Genomic DNA, 13,803 nt, shown 5'->3' on the forward strand with positions numbered 1-13,803 from the left:
GCAGTGTCCAAGTAAGGTACTATGTACCTTTTTACAACACTAAGTAACCTACACAAGGAGCCATCATTTTCAAGAGAATTTAGTATAGGAAGAAAACAGTGGTGAGACAGAGAAAATAGAGTGATGTTATGAAATAAGTAATGCACAGAGAGGAATCAATATAATTATAAGGAAGATATTTAAAAATGGTAAAAAACAAAGGTTAATAAAACAAATGATAGGAATCATGTATCCAAACCTAGATGACAAAAAAGGAATGACTGACAAGGTTTGTATCAAAACTGAAACTAGTAGAAAATGGGTAGAAGTTAAGATAGGTGATTATTATTATTGATTTTTAAAAATCTCCCTTCCCCTCTCCTTTCCTTTGGTAATGGTTTATTTGGGTTTTGGGTCACACCGGGCAGTGTCAGGGGTTACTACTGGCTCTACGCTCAGAAAGCGCCCCCGGCAGGCTCAAGGACCCATATGGGGTGCTGGGATTAGAACCACCTTCCTTCTGCAGGCAAGGCACACCTTACCTCTGAGCTATCTCTCCGGCCCATCCTTTGGTAATGTTAATGTTGTGATGAAGATTACACACAGCCTGGTTGTGGTCTTCTCATTAAAAAACATTTTTTCCACACCAGTCTCCAGGGCTTTGGCGTCCCTCCATCTCTGCTTCTTGGTCCCTTTCATCATATCCAAACCCCAGTAAACTCTACAGGCACACTGTTAACATTGGCTACTGTTGATTCCCTTACCTGTTTCTCTAGACCCTCTGTGAGTGAGATCAGTGTCTGCCCTTCCTCTGCCTCACTTTCTGCAGCATCCACTGGGCTCTCGCCTCTATTCCATTGACTCGAGAATCTTCCTTTATTCAAATACCACACTGTTTTGATTTCTTTACTGCATAGTTTAAAGTCAGGGAAAGAAAAGACTCCCATTTCCTTTTTTTCTCAGAATTGTTTCTGGCTCTTCAGGTGAGGTTTATAATTCTCTTTAAAACTTTTCTTCTATGTCCCTAAAAATGCCTGGGGGTATTTTTAGGGGTACTGCATGGAGTTTTTAAAGTGCTTTAGTTAGGAGTGCACTATTTATTTTTTTAAGTTATGCTGCTTACTGGAGTTGCACATCACATTGTTGTGCTCATACACTTACATGGTATTTACTCATACCTGGCTGCAGTATGGCCAAAGATCACTGGCCAAGACTCATGGGCAGCAGAGTTCCAGGGTCACTCAGTACACAGACCTGAGATTTGAGTCCTGGGATGACATCATGATGTGTCCACGTCCTTCTCAAGATCAAAATAAACAATTATCTGGTGAATCAGGAGGACCAGTCCATGGCAGAACACTTGCCACAAAGAGCTGTGAGTGCAGTTAAAGTAGAAAAGGGTTAACTATGACAATGATAGTTGGAACTGATCGCTCTGGACAAGAACTGGGTGCTGAAAGAGGATAAAGTGACATGCATGGCACCCCCTCATCAATAATGGTGTAAACCATAGAGATGGTGGTGGTGGTGGAATGGAAGGGAAATGAGAGACACATAGGTGGCGGGAAAGTTGCACTGGTGAAGGTTCATGTATATTCTCTGACTGAAACCCAACTATGAACAATTCTAAAACCACGGTGCTTAAATAAAACAATTATATTAAAAAAATCATCTGGCTCTCCAATGGTCTGAGGGACGGCGAACTGGAACCCTATTTAAAAGTTTGAGGACCCCTGACTAGCCTGTGTGCAAAGCACTCTAACCACTGTACTTGCTCCTTGGCCCTGTCAATACATTTTGAAATTATACTGTGTTTTATTTTATCATTTTATTTGGGGGGCTTGGGTCACACCCAGTAGTGCTCAGGGGTTACTCCTAGCTCTGTATTCAGAAATTGCTCCTGGTAGGATTGGGGGACCATATGGGATGCCGGGAATCATACCAGGGTCTGTCCTGGGTTGGCTGCATGCAAGGCAAATGCTCTACTGCTGTACTATTGCTCCAGCCCCTATACCATGTTTTAATTTCCAGCAATATTGATGCCAATTTTAGCATTACGGATGCTGTACAACAGGAGTTACCCAAACTATGGTCTGCAGGCTGCAAGCAGCCTGCTCAGGACATTTATCTGGTCTACTAGGTGTTTTTGCCTCAGCTGCCCGTTCTACTTAGCAACCAACCTGTCCCTGGCCTGCAGGGGTCCTTAAAATACAGCCTGCTAGACGCAGGCCCATAGTTTCCACTGAAATACTGGTAAGTTTGTTCTTTTAACTTGCTCTTCATTTTAAATATTTTTTTAAAAAAAAACTTCAAAATAAGATATGTGCAGTGTGAAAAAAAATTGTTCATAGTTTGTAGTTTGCTTTTTAAACTATAGTCCTGCCCTCCAATAGTGTGATCTGACCCCCTGTTTGTAAAGTTTGAGGATCCCTTCTGTAAAATTAGAATTAATGTGCTCCAAACTAACTACTGCAGAGTTAAATTTCAGGAACTTGTACTTATACTCTTAGGACACTGAGCTTTCTTTCTGAGAGCAGGTTTTGAATCGAATATCACAAATTTCCCACATCCAGTACAGATGATGCAACATTGCAAATAGCCTTGAGACTGACTTCAGTCTCTGTTTTATAAATTCTGGAGAATCCAGAAAATTCTACCTTTTTATTTATTTTAAAGCAGAAAATGATATGTTTCATTCATCCTTTTGCTGTCTACAATGAGGCTAGTTAGAAGAGTACTCAAGTCAGCTCGGGACCATGAGCTCAGGGTTGGCCCCCCTACTTCAGACCAGAATGGCTGTCGAGTGAGCCAGTTCTCTTTGGGGAAAGAGCCTCGGATGAACTGCTGGGCTCTGCCAGGACAACTGGCGGGTGACCTGATATTGTCTCACAGAATAGACAAGTCCCTGGTTTGACATGGAGCTGGTGTGGACAGGATACAGCCTGCTTCTCAGGTTGCTTTCTCACCATGATTTCACAGAGGCACTTGGAGGATGTTAGAATAGGGGAGAAATGGCCAACCACAAATAGAACTTAAGCAGCAGGCAAGCCTGGGAGGCCCCAGTTCCTTTCAATACAACTTCCCCAAATTCCAGTTTCCTTGTTTCCAAAATTGGTATAATTAAATTGTGGGGCTGTTGAGAATATGATATAAAGTGTGTAATGTGATTTGTATGGGTCTTGTCATGGTGTCACTATTTTGTTTCTTAAGCACAAACTCTAAACAAAACAGCAGTGTGTGGGGGACTAAGGGTATGGTATGGCTTTCAAATATTCACCCTTACTAGTTTGCCTTTTTTGTAAATAAATAACATCATTTATACCAGTAGTCTAAAATAAGAGTAATGTAATATAAAAGGTAAAAATTAAAAAGCTTTGCTTACTCATGAAAACTGTACCCGATTTTGATCTTTAAACTAGTAAGCTATTTAATTTTTAAAATAATAATTACTGAGGCTTGAAATCCTAATCCACACTTTTCTCCTTCCCTATTACATTGCTCTGAGGAGAAATCTGAGAACTGACAACATCCGTGACTTTGGGCCTCATAATTACAGAGATTACACGCTTACCCCTTTCCTAGCTCAGAGCAACATAAGGCCGCCTGGAATAGAGGAATGAAGTGCACTGCCAGCCCAGTTTTGAAGACTAAAAGCCAGAGACTTGGGTTATAAAGGTGCCTGGGCATACTGACCTCTCCACAAAGAAGAGTCGGAAATGAGGCTTCAATTTACAAATGAACATGGTGAGACTATGAGACTATCAGGCTTTCTATCACACACAGATTTCGTTCTTAAGGAAGATCAAGTCAAGTTCACAACTAGCTAGAGGGAAAATGGGGAGAAAACACCCACAGAGAAATCAGGGTCCCAGATGTGAGTGGAGAGGTCCCCTTGCCCTCACCTTCCTAGCCAAACATCTCTGGAGTATCCCAGGAGGCCACTATCAGAAAGGCCTCTTCAGGATCATGAGATGTGTGGAAGCAAAGCCTCAGGCCCACCTTCCATTTTCTCTAGCTCTTTTATGATCCTTACAAGAAATGGAGTTTAGTTTTCCTTTCCTTTCCATTTATGGGAGAGGAGGGGACTCCCAAGCAGTGTTCAGGGAACCCAGTTTCACTCCCTGTGATATACAACCTAGTGTTGCTTGGGTCCAGCAGTGAAAGAAGCCTGCAGGGAGTCCACTGGTAGTGTTCAGGGGGGGGATTGAGAGGACCATCTGGTGCCTAGAATCAAACTCGGGGTCTCTATGAGCCAGGCATGCACTTTGAGCTATTTCCTCAGAGTTATTCTATCTTTACTCATTGGAGCTACAGAATGTCTACAGGTTCCTTTCTATGCAGGAAAAGTAAAGTAATATTGAACCTAGGTCAGTCATATGAATTAAGTTCAATGTCAGGTCAGCCAAGTCAGCCCAGAACCACCTCCATGCCTGTGTCCAGATCCCTGACTCCCTCCTTAAGTCCTTGTACCACACTCTGAACTCTGTGTCTCTCAAGTCATCGCAGCTTAGAAGGCAAGGTCTGGGGCTCCTGGGAAAAGGAAGCATGAAAAGAAAGGATCAAAACAGCCATAGAGGCTGAAGATATGGTGCATGGTTCTGGGGTGCTACTTTGCACCAGGGAGCCCTGATTCTATCCCCAGCAACTTACAGTACCTGGAGCACAGCTGGAAGTGACTTTCAGGCACCAAGCTTGTAGCCATGACATTAACAACCAAAATTTTTAAAGAGGAGCTTCTGGGATCTATGGTCACGAGTACCTACTGGCTCTTAATTTTAAACCAAATCTTCCATGTATTTCTGGAAGGAAACACATCATTTCTACTTAAGGATGTTAACAGCGGGGCCGGAGAGATAGCATGGAGGTAAGGCGCTTGCCTTTCATGCAGAAGGTCATCGGTTCGAATCCCGGCGTCCCATATGGTTCCCCGTGCCTGCCAGGAGCAATTTCTGAGCATGAAGCCAGGAGTAACCCCTGAGTACTGCCGGGTGTGACCCAAAAACCACACACACACACAAAAAAAGGATGTTAACAGCATATAATGTGTGAAATTTTATAGCAAATTGAAGGAATTCCTTCAAGTTTTTATTTTAATTACTGTGTTGTCCTCTGATATTCTTTGTTTCCTATCTGGTTATTTACCTATTAAATTCTATAAGATGATATTTGATTATCTGACTAAACTTCAGGGCAGAATTTTAGAAGATGAGGTACAAAAATTAAAAAAGTGCTCGCTTCGGCAGCATATATACTAAAATTGGAACAATACAGAGAAGATTAGCATGGCCCCTGCACAAAGATGACAGGCAAATTCGTGAAGCGTTCCATATTTTTGTGATTAGAGAAGTTTCTCTGATCGTGTAGAGCACCTGAAGTCACAAGGAGGAGCCAGAGCGTCCTCTCCTGAGCGTGAAGTCGGCCCTAGGTGTTGCTTCTGTGACTGCCTTTGGCCATTGATGATATTTCTCCCTTTCCTCTGGAAAGGGTAGAGGGAGAGGATGCAGTCTGAGTGGTAAAAAAGAAAAAAGAAAATAAAATAAAAAAGTAATCATAGATCCTAGAAAAGTTATTATTATTATTATTATTATTATTATTGGTCATAACTGGTGGCTCTCAGGAGTTACTCCTGGTTCTGCACTCAGAAGTCGCAAAGGCAGGCTTGGGAGACCATATGAAATGCTGGAATTCGAACCGGGGTCCATCCTATGTTGGCTGCATACAAGGCAAATGCCTTACCGCTGTGATATCGCTCGGCCCCTAGAAAAGTAATTCTAACAGCAACTCAAAGACTCATTTCTGCTCTAAGCTGAGTCTGGTGTCCATAAGACTGAAAGCCAAGCCAGGGGTTACTCATTCTCCTAGTTTTCACTTCTTCTAAGTAAATACTGATGACTAAAATTGTATCTAAAGGGTCAGGACATGAATCTTTTTCTTGAGTCCCCAAAGGAAAGCTCTCTTTTATTGCTATCAACAATTACTGAATGATATGTCATGACCTCAAGGCATTAATAAATATTATCTCATTTGGAGATCAGATTAAGTGAATAAAGCATAAAGGCCAGATATCATCATGCCTACTTTATAAAGATAAGAAAATAAAAGAAACAACATTTAGTTATTTTTATTAAAGAGTGGTGGCATGAAAGCCAAGACTGAAAGTCAACATTGCTGGGTTTTGTTCCCAGGACTTCTGAGTCCTTCCTTCTCCTACACTGAATTTCCCCACAGCCGGAGGACCTTCCTTTCTCCTCACAGTTCTTTGATTGACAGACCAGAAAGCCTCTCATCTAAGGGACCTACTACTTGCTGATTCCTGTCAAAGTAAAAATTTGTTTCACATTATTGGCCAGTAAGAAATGTTCCCAGCAGCTAAATTTTCAGATAAATGTTCAAGTTGTGATCATTTTGACATTAAAGTCACAGGTTAATTTTAAGCCTTTCCAGGGACATTAGCAAAACCTTTAATTCTAAAGAGACATGTAATTCAATCCCGCTCTAAAAGTCACAATAACTAAATGAAATCAAGATATGATTTATGAGGTGTAAGAAGCCATTTTATGATTTTCCAACTGTTGGTTTACTCAAATGTCTTTGGCACATTTTCCACAGTTCTATTCATGAAAGGGCAAAGGAGCCAATTACTGGAGTGGAAAAATTTCAAACTACACAATAGCTATAATTGCACTGAAATGATGTGAATATCGTTTTTTCAGCATTTACAACCACCATTTTTTATAGTGGCAGAAAGATATTAACAGTAATGATAAAATCCATAGCAATGAAGCAATATTACTAACACTCACTGCATTACAGGCCTGTGCTGGGAACTGTGCTGAGAACTCCAGAGACATCTAGAATTCTCCTGACAACCCTCAGAGGCAGCTACCCATGCTCTCCCATGTCACACAGATTAGGAACCTAGACGCACAGATGTGAGGTAATGGGTTAAAGGCCATGGACAGAGCAGTGCAGCTGGGGTGAGCGCAGGATTGAGCTTCCAGTATCTTCAGCTCCTACTGACAAAACTGTTTCGTTAGGTCTTGAACATTTATATAACTTCAAAATGTGACATGTGTTCCTTCTAGAGAGAACATTTGTGGAGGCTCCTATCCCACAAAGTATGTTATTACTTCTTCTGTATTTCTGGATTTTAACTTCTCTGCTGCTTGAAACATTGTTAGAGGTCAAGGAGTTGCAAGAGGACAGAAACAATTTTTCAAGGGAGTCTGGTAATTTCTAGTACATAGGACAGAGCCTTGAGATCCTGCGCTGTCCTGGGGGTGAGTTCTGTCTCCCCCAGAATGGTCCAACTCCTTCACAATCAACCAGATGGCACTGTCACGTCTTCAAAAACAAATGAAAAGCCCCAAACAAACAAAAAGAAAAATGACTTTTTGAGGCTGCCTTTGGGCTACATTGTCAAGACATGAGGCAACTGCAAATCTGGACTCCATTACACTAAGCAAAACAAATACCGATTTTTAAATATTTATAAACACAACTAATACGATTATGTTAAAAACAACTACATACATCTTTATTTAAATGAGAATTGCCAATAATACAGCTGCTGCCTATCAAGGTGCTGGCAGAAGCTGTCATTCCTGACACAGGCGGGGCCAGGTGAAGAAGACAAAGCCTGGTCACAGTATTCTAGCATTTTCCAGAAAAACCTGCTACTTCATGATGGAAATATCACTTGTAGGTCACTAATACTAATTGTCATTCACATTGATGGTTTAGCCTGCAAAGAACCTGCCATTCTACAAACTATTTAAAAGGAAGCACAGCACTGTGCTTGCATTTTGCTAGAGCTGGAATCGTTGCAGATCACCAAACTAGCCAGATTTTATTAACAACACTTCCAAAACAAGAAGCAACTATTTCACTTTGTATTTCACTTCAGATTTCTAAGATAAATGGTGTTGTAGGTTTACTCAGTGGTCTGATTTATTATCTTTTCTGGCCAACATCTCACAAGACCGAGACTTTTGTTAATATGTGCATAAATGGTGTGGACAATACACCCATGTCTACAAGTCAGTCACTGATTCTGCCATGGCAAATTGACACAAGGGCAATGAGCTTCACAGTGTTTCCTCCTCCAACTTGATCTTTATGATATTTGAAAGGATCTTCTTAAAGAAAACAGGGTAAGAACACTGTTTCCACCTTTGAGTGTTTGGACATATTCTTTGCCTCATGGTGACAGTTAATTCTGACAACTCCCTGGGAGCAGTAATTACCCATTATCATATATTTAACTGATCTGTGCTTGGAGACATAAAGATATTAAAGTAGCACTTTTGGAGGAAATCTCGTTTTAGGTTTCACAAAAAACCATGACCTAGAAGAGATTTCTATTTATTTTTAAAGTGCAGGAATTCTAGTGCCCACCCAAATGGGAGTACATTCAGTGTAGTCTAACTACTGCAGCTTACAATTATAAACTCAATAGAAAAAAAAAAAAAACATGAGTCCAAGAGATAATACAGCAGGTCAGCCACTTGCCTTGTATGCAGCACAACCAGGTGAGATCCCTAAGCATTTCTCAGGAGTAAAGCCCCAACATCAAAATAAGCAGGCAAACAAGCATACAAAAACAACCCAGTTCTTGATGACTCTGATAAGCAAACAAGAACAATGCAGATTTGGGAACTGAGACTCTTCTTGCTGAGAAAAACAGGATGAGAGAGCTAGCTGAGTTTCCACTTTTCTCTCCTAGTAACTTGGACTTGAGAGGTGCCAGAAATAGCAAGTCTTGTCAGAGTTCCACACAAACTCTGTGTGGAAAATCACGCACCTAGGGTTTCAAGTATGTGGAAGAAACTCAGTGCTTTTAATTGTTATTTTTCTCTACAGTTTTTTTTTTTTTTTGCCAAGGGAGTGTCGCGCGCGCGTTTTGTGTGTGTGCGTGCACTTGTCTGTGCATGTATCTGTGTGCACGTACTTCAACAAATGTTCAAGCACATAAGAACAATTAGTGCTGAAAAAGTAACAGAAATAAGAAAATGTAAAAAGCAAAGATGACAAAAGAAAACATGGGGCCTGACAAATGTGTAGAACAATACTAAAAAAGTTTAAGGTTGGAGTCCTAAGAGAAGAAAGGAAGACTGTATAAAGCCTACTTGGGAAAAAAGCCCTAAATTTAGTTTAAAAACGTTTTATGGGGCCCGGAGAGATAGCACAGTGGCATTTGCCTTGCAAGCAGCCGATCCAGAACCAAAGGTGGTTGGTTCGAATCCCGGTGTCTCATATGGTCCCCCATGCCTGCCAAGGAGCTATTTCTGAGCAGTCAGCCAGGAGTAACCCCTGAGCACCGCTGGGTGGGGCCCAAAAAACAAACAAACAAAAAGTTTTATGAACATATTTATTCTGTATAAGCGTATTTACAGAATCAAGAACTTCAGAAAATCCTCAAACATGATGAATTCAGAGAAATCAAGCCCAGACTCATCAACTTATAGAAAGCCAGTGATAAAAAATATATTGAAAGCAATAGAGGAAGAAAAAAAATACTATGTACATGGGACAATAACTGCAATTAGCACATATTTTGTGTCAGAAACCAGACCTGGGAGAAGATAGAGTTACAGTATCTCTAAAGTGCTGAAAGAAATATTAACCCAGAATCCTACAGCTAGTAAAAATATTCTTTAGGAATGTGTGTGTGTGTGTGTGTGTGTGTGTGTGTGTGTGTGTGTGTGTGTGTGTGTGAAAAAATATTTGGATGACAGAAAACTAAAAAATTCATTCCCTGGGCCAGAGAGATAGCATGGAAGTAGGGCATTTGCCTTGCATGCAGGAGGACGGTGGTTCGAATCCCTGCATCCCATATGGTCCCCTGAGCCTGCTAGGAGTGATTTCTGAGCGATTTTAGAGCCAGGAGTAACCCCCGAGTGCTGCCAAAAACCGAAAGAAAAAAAAGAAAAAGAAGAAATTCATTCCCATTAGGCTTGCTCAAAAAAATACTAAGAAATTGTTCATACACTGGAGGAAATTAGACCAGAGAAAAACCTATTATTACTTTAGGACTAAAGCTTTTGACATAATAATACCTGAGAAGTCAAAAAGTCTAGTTTTTCCCATTTTAGTTTTTTCCCCTTACATTCTTCAATTTTTAGTTCTTTATGTAAAACTGTTGTACCAAAATCATAATGTCTTTTTTAACACATATTAGTATGTGATCATTGTAAATAGAGAAATAAAGGACCTAATATAGTCTCCAGGTTTTTCCCTTTTTCCAAGAGTGATTAATATGCCCCTTTGGCCCAGAGAGATAGCACAGCGGCGTTTGCCTTGCAAGCAGCCGATCCAGGACCAAAGGTGGTTGGTTGGAATCCCGGTGTCCCATATGGTCCCCTGTGCCTGGTAGGAGCTATTTCTGAGCAGACAGCCAGGAGTAACCCCTGAGCAAAGCCGGGTGTGGCCCGAAAAACAAAAAAACAAAAAAACAAAACAAAAAAAAATGCCCCACTCTCTCTAGTATCTCTCTAGCCCCTATAAAATTAATTCCGAGTTGCAGCTTGAATCGAATCTAATAAAATTGAATCTGAAGAGTAATTTTCAATTCCTTGCTCTGTATCTAAGCCTTCCTACTTAAACAATCCCAGGTAAATGACATGATACCCTGTCAACTGTCTCTTGAAGTAGATGTTATATCTCTTAACCTAAATCATCCTAAGCATTTACTTCATGCCTATACATTATCTTCTAAACTTTAATTACTTTTCAATAGTAAACATAATTATTTTGTTAAGAAACGTAACTGCAGCAGAAATTGGGTTTCTCTGCAGCTTGAACATGCTTAATAAACGGTATTCAAATTGGGTGAATATGTGAGTACTACCAAAGTAGACTGAATTATAAATGAAAACTAAATAGGGACGTGAGATACAATCTAATATCATGTAAATTTGATCATGCAAACAGAAATCTTATGTGTGGTTTTAAAAAACAAAATTAGTTTAATGGGATTTGTGATAATACACTACATTCCAAAAATACCAGGAGGATATTTTGTACTGGCTTTGAGTACCTTCATTATAGCCTCCTAATTAGTTCAAATAAAACAAAGTCACTTTTTGGCAGGTAAGAGGGAAGCACAGGGCCCGGAGAGACAGCACAGCGGTGTTTGCCTTGCGAGCAGCCGATCCAGGATCAAAGGTGGTTGGTTCAAATCCGGTGTCCCATATGGTCCCCCGTGCCTGCCAGGAGCTATTTCTGAGCAGACAGCCAGGAGTAACCCCTGAGCACCGCCAGGTGTGGCCCAAAAACCAAAAAAAAAAAAAAAAAAAAAAAAAGGGAAGCACAACCCAGTGGAACTCAAGGCTTACTTCTGACTGTGCTCAGAGATCACATCCGGCAGGGTTCTAGGATCACATGCAGTGTTGGGGACTGATCTGGGATGAGGACATGCCCTAATTCTGTATCTTCTTCCTGACTCCTAAAACCAAGTCCTTATGAATTAATGTTAAAAACTATGTCTATTTTTGTAGAATCACCCAGAGCCATATAGGAACAATAAAGTTAACAACTAAGTGGCTCATACCAATTTTCAGGATCCCCCATGGAGAGAAAATGGGAATCTGCAAAATAAGCAGGCACTATCTAGGAGATCATCAGTCTCCTGTGTCTGAATTCCTAAGTAAACACTCTTACCAGTTCTCTCATTAGTTAAATAAGATATTTGAAAATATATTTTATATTCTTGTAAGGATTAGAGGAGTTTAAGGGGAAATTATCCTTTAAGTATACACTTTGGTGAAATAAAATCGTGTTTGCTTTTTGTTCCATGTCGTCGCTAGAAACAAGAATATGTGTGGATAGTAAAAGGACTCCTGACTTGCAGAAGGTCATGCTGTGGTGGGATTGGCAACAGAATGCCTGAAACAACTGCATTATGAAAAATGGTAAGTCACAGGACATCAGTTGTTTTTTAAATAAAAGCACAAAAAAACGATGAATCTTAGTATTAAGAAAGATGTATCTTAATATCAAGAAAGAAATACTAACACTCTAGAAAGATACAATCAGCTACATCTTTGTTTTGTTTTTGTGCACACACAGCTGTGCTCGGGGGTTACTCCTAGTTCTGTACTCAGAAATGATTCCGGTGGGGTCAGGGGACCATATGGGATGCCAGGATCAAACCCAGACTGGCCATGTGCAATGTAAATGCCCTAGCCACTTTGCTATTGCTCTGACCAGCCCTCAGCTAAAACGACAAACAAACAAACAAACTCCTTTTTGTCCTTTCAATTAAGATTTGTCTTACTGTTCATTTTAGAATCAAGAAAGAGAACTGGCACTTTCACCCGCCAGGCTTCCTTAGTTCATGCTTAAGGTAGAGGCAGCCAGTCTCTTTTCCACCCACATGATTACTATTTCAGAACAGAAAAGTGCTACATCATGTGTTTTTGGACAACTGAATTGGTAATGGGACTTCGACAGTTCATCCAAGTAACCAATTTACTCCAGAAATTCCCCCCAGATCAGTGTTTCAAAATCAATTTTTCGTTAACATTTAATAAAATGTACCTATTTAAAACACTGAATAAACTAATTAGTGCCATGCTAGGTTTAACAAATGAGAACTTACATCTTTACAATTAAAAATAAACTTGAATCTGATTGGCTTATAAATGCCTCAAATTCAGGCGAGGGGTGGGAGAGGAGGGAGTTGGGGGCATTGGTGGTGGGAATGATGCACTGGAGAAGGAGGATGTTCTTTATTATAACTAAAACCCAACTACAAACATGTTTGTAATCATGGTGCTTAAATAAAGATATTTAAAAAAAAAACAATGTCAACTCTCAGAGGCCAAAGCAATACAGTACGGACATTTTTAGAAAGGTGTGTGGAGCAGGCCAGAGAGATAGCATGGAGGTAAGGCATTTGCCTTGCTTGCAGAAGGACAGTGGTTCGAATCCCGGCATCCCATATGGTCCCCCGAGCCTGCCAGCAGTGTAGAGTAACCCCTGAGCATTGTTGGGTGTGACCCAAAAACCAAAAAAAAAAAAAAAAGTGTGTGGAGGTGGAGAACAGCACAAATTTTAAACTGGAATGGATCTGACAGCTTTCTTGTACAATCGTTTTATAGATAAGGGAATAGGAACCCAAATAAGTGAACTGTCTGGCTATTAGCTCTCTGCTAGTAGCAGGATCAATATAAAACCCAAGGCTATGTAATAGTTTAAACAGTAGGAGTACATATTTATAAGAACCTACAACTGGCTATATTTGATGATAATATTTCCTTGAATTGTCTCTCTTTTGTTCTACAGTTGCCATAGAGAGCCAAGTCTCTGTCCTTGACAGTGAGAACTGGAACCAGGTTTGTCAGAGTACTGAAAGAGCTGGCATGAGTTGGGCACAGAGTGGAAACCTTTAACAACTCCAAATCCACCTGAGGAAAACATGGGTAGGGGCTGGCAGGGCCCAAGGAGGCTGAGTGCAGAAGGTGCAAACATACATCTTTGCCTCTGGTCCTGAGATCCGTAGAGGCTGGGGGCCCAGACACAGGAGTCCAGCAAATCTTAGTTTGAATTTCAGCAATTTTTTATTTTGAGGCTTCACTTGGCAGTGCTCAGGGCTTACACCTGGCTCTGTACTCAAGAGCCCAGGGAACTAACTATAGGATCTCAGTGATTGAAGCAGTGTTAGTCACATGCAAGGCAAATGCCCTGTCTACTGCATCATGCCTCCAGCCCCTGAATTTTAGCAATGTTGATGCTAGGTCTGCAATGTGGTACAAGCTGCTTCTCGACATTTCAGCTTCTTTGTCTGATATAGAATTCTCTGACATCTCCCCTAGATTCACT

The 13,803-nt window shown here is 40.7% G+C and overlaps 1 protein-coding gene and 1 non-coding gene across 3 annotated transcripts in view; one reads left to right on the top strand and one right to left on the bottom strand.

Annotated features, from left to right (window-relative positions):
* Positions 1-13,803, bottom strand: part of VPS13B (vacuolar protein sorting 13 homolog B) — a 724,212-nt gene that overhangs the window by 183,918 nt on the left and 526,491 nt on the right. The window lies entirely within an intron of this gene.
* On the top strand, positions 5,207-5,313 carry LOC126010519 (U6 spliceosomal RNA). Its single transcript, XR_007496544.1, has one exon. It is a non-coding gene; the product is annotated as a U6 spliceosomal RNA (small nuclear RNA).

This window comes from Suncus etruscus, chromosome 5, assembly GCF_024139225.1.
Source record: "Suncus etruscus isolate mSunEtr1 chromosome 5, mSunEtr1.pri.cur, whole genome shotgun sequence".
Classification (NCBI taxonomy): Eukaryota; Metazoa; Chordata; class Mammalia; order Eulipotyphla; family Soricidae; genus Suncus; species Suncus etruscus.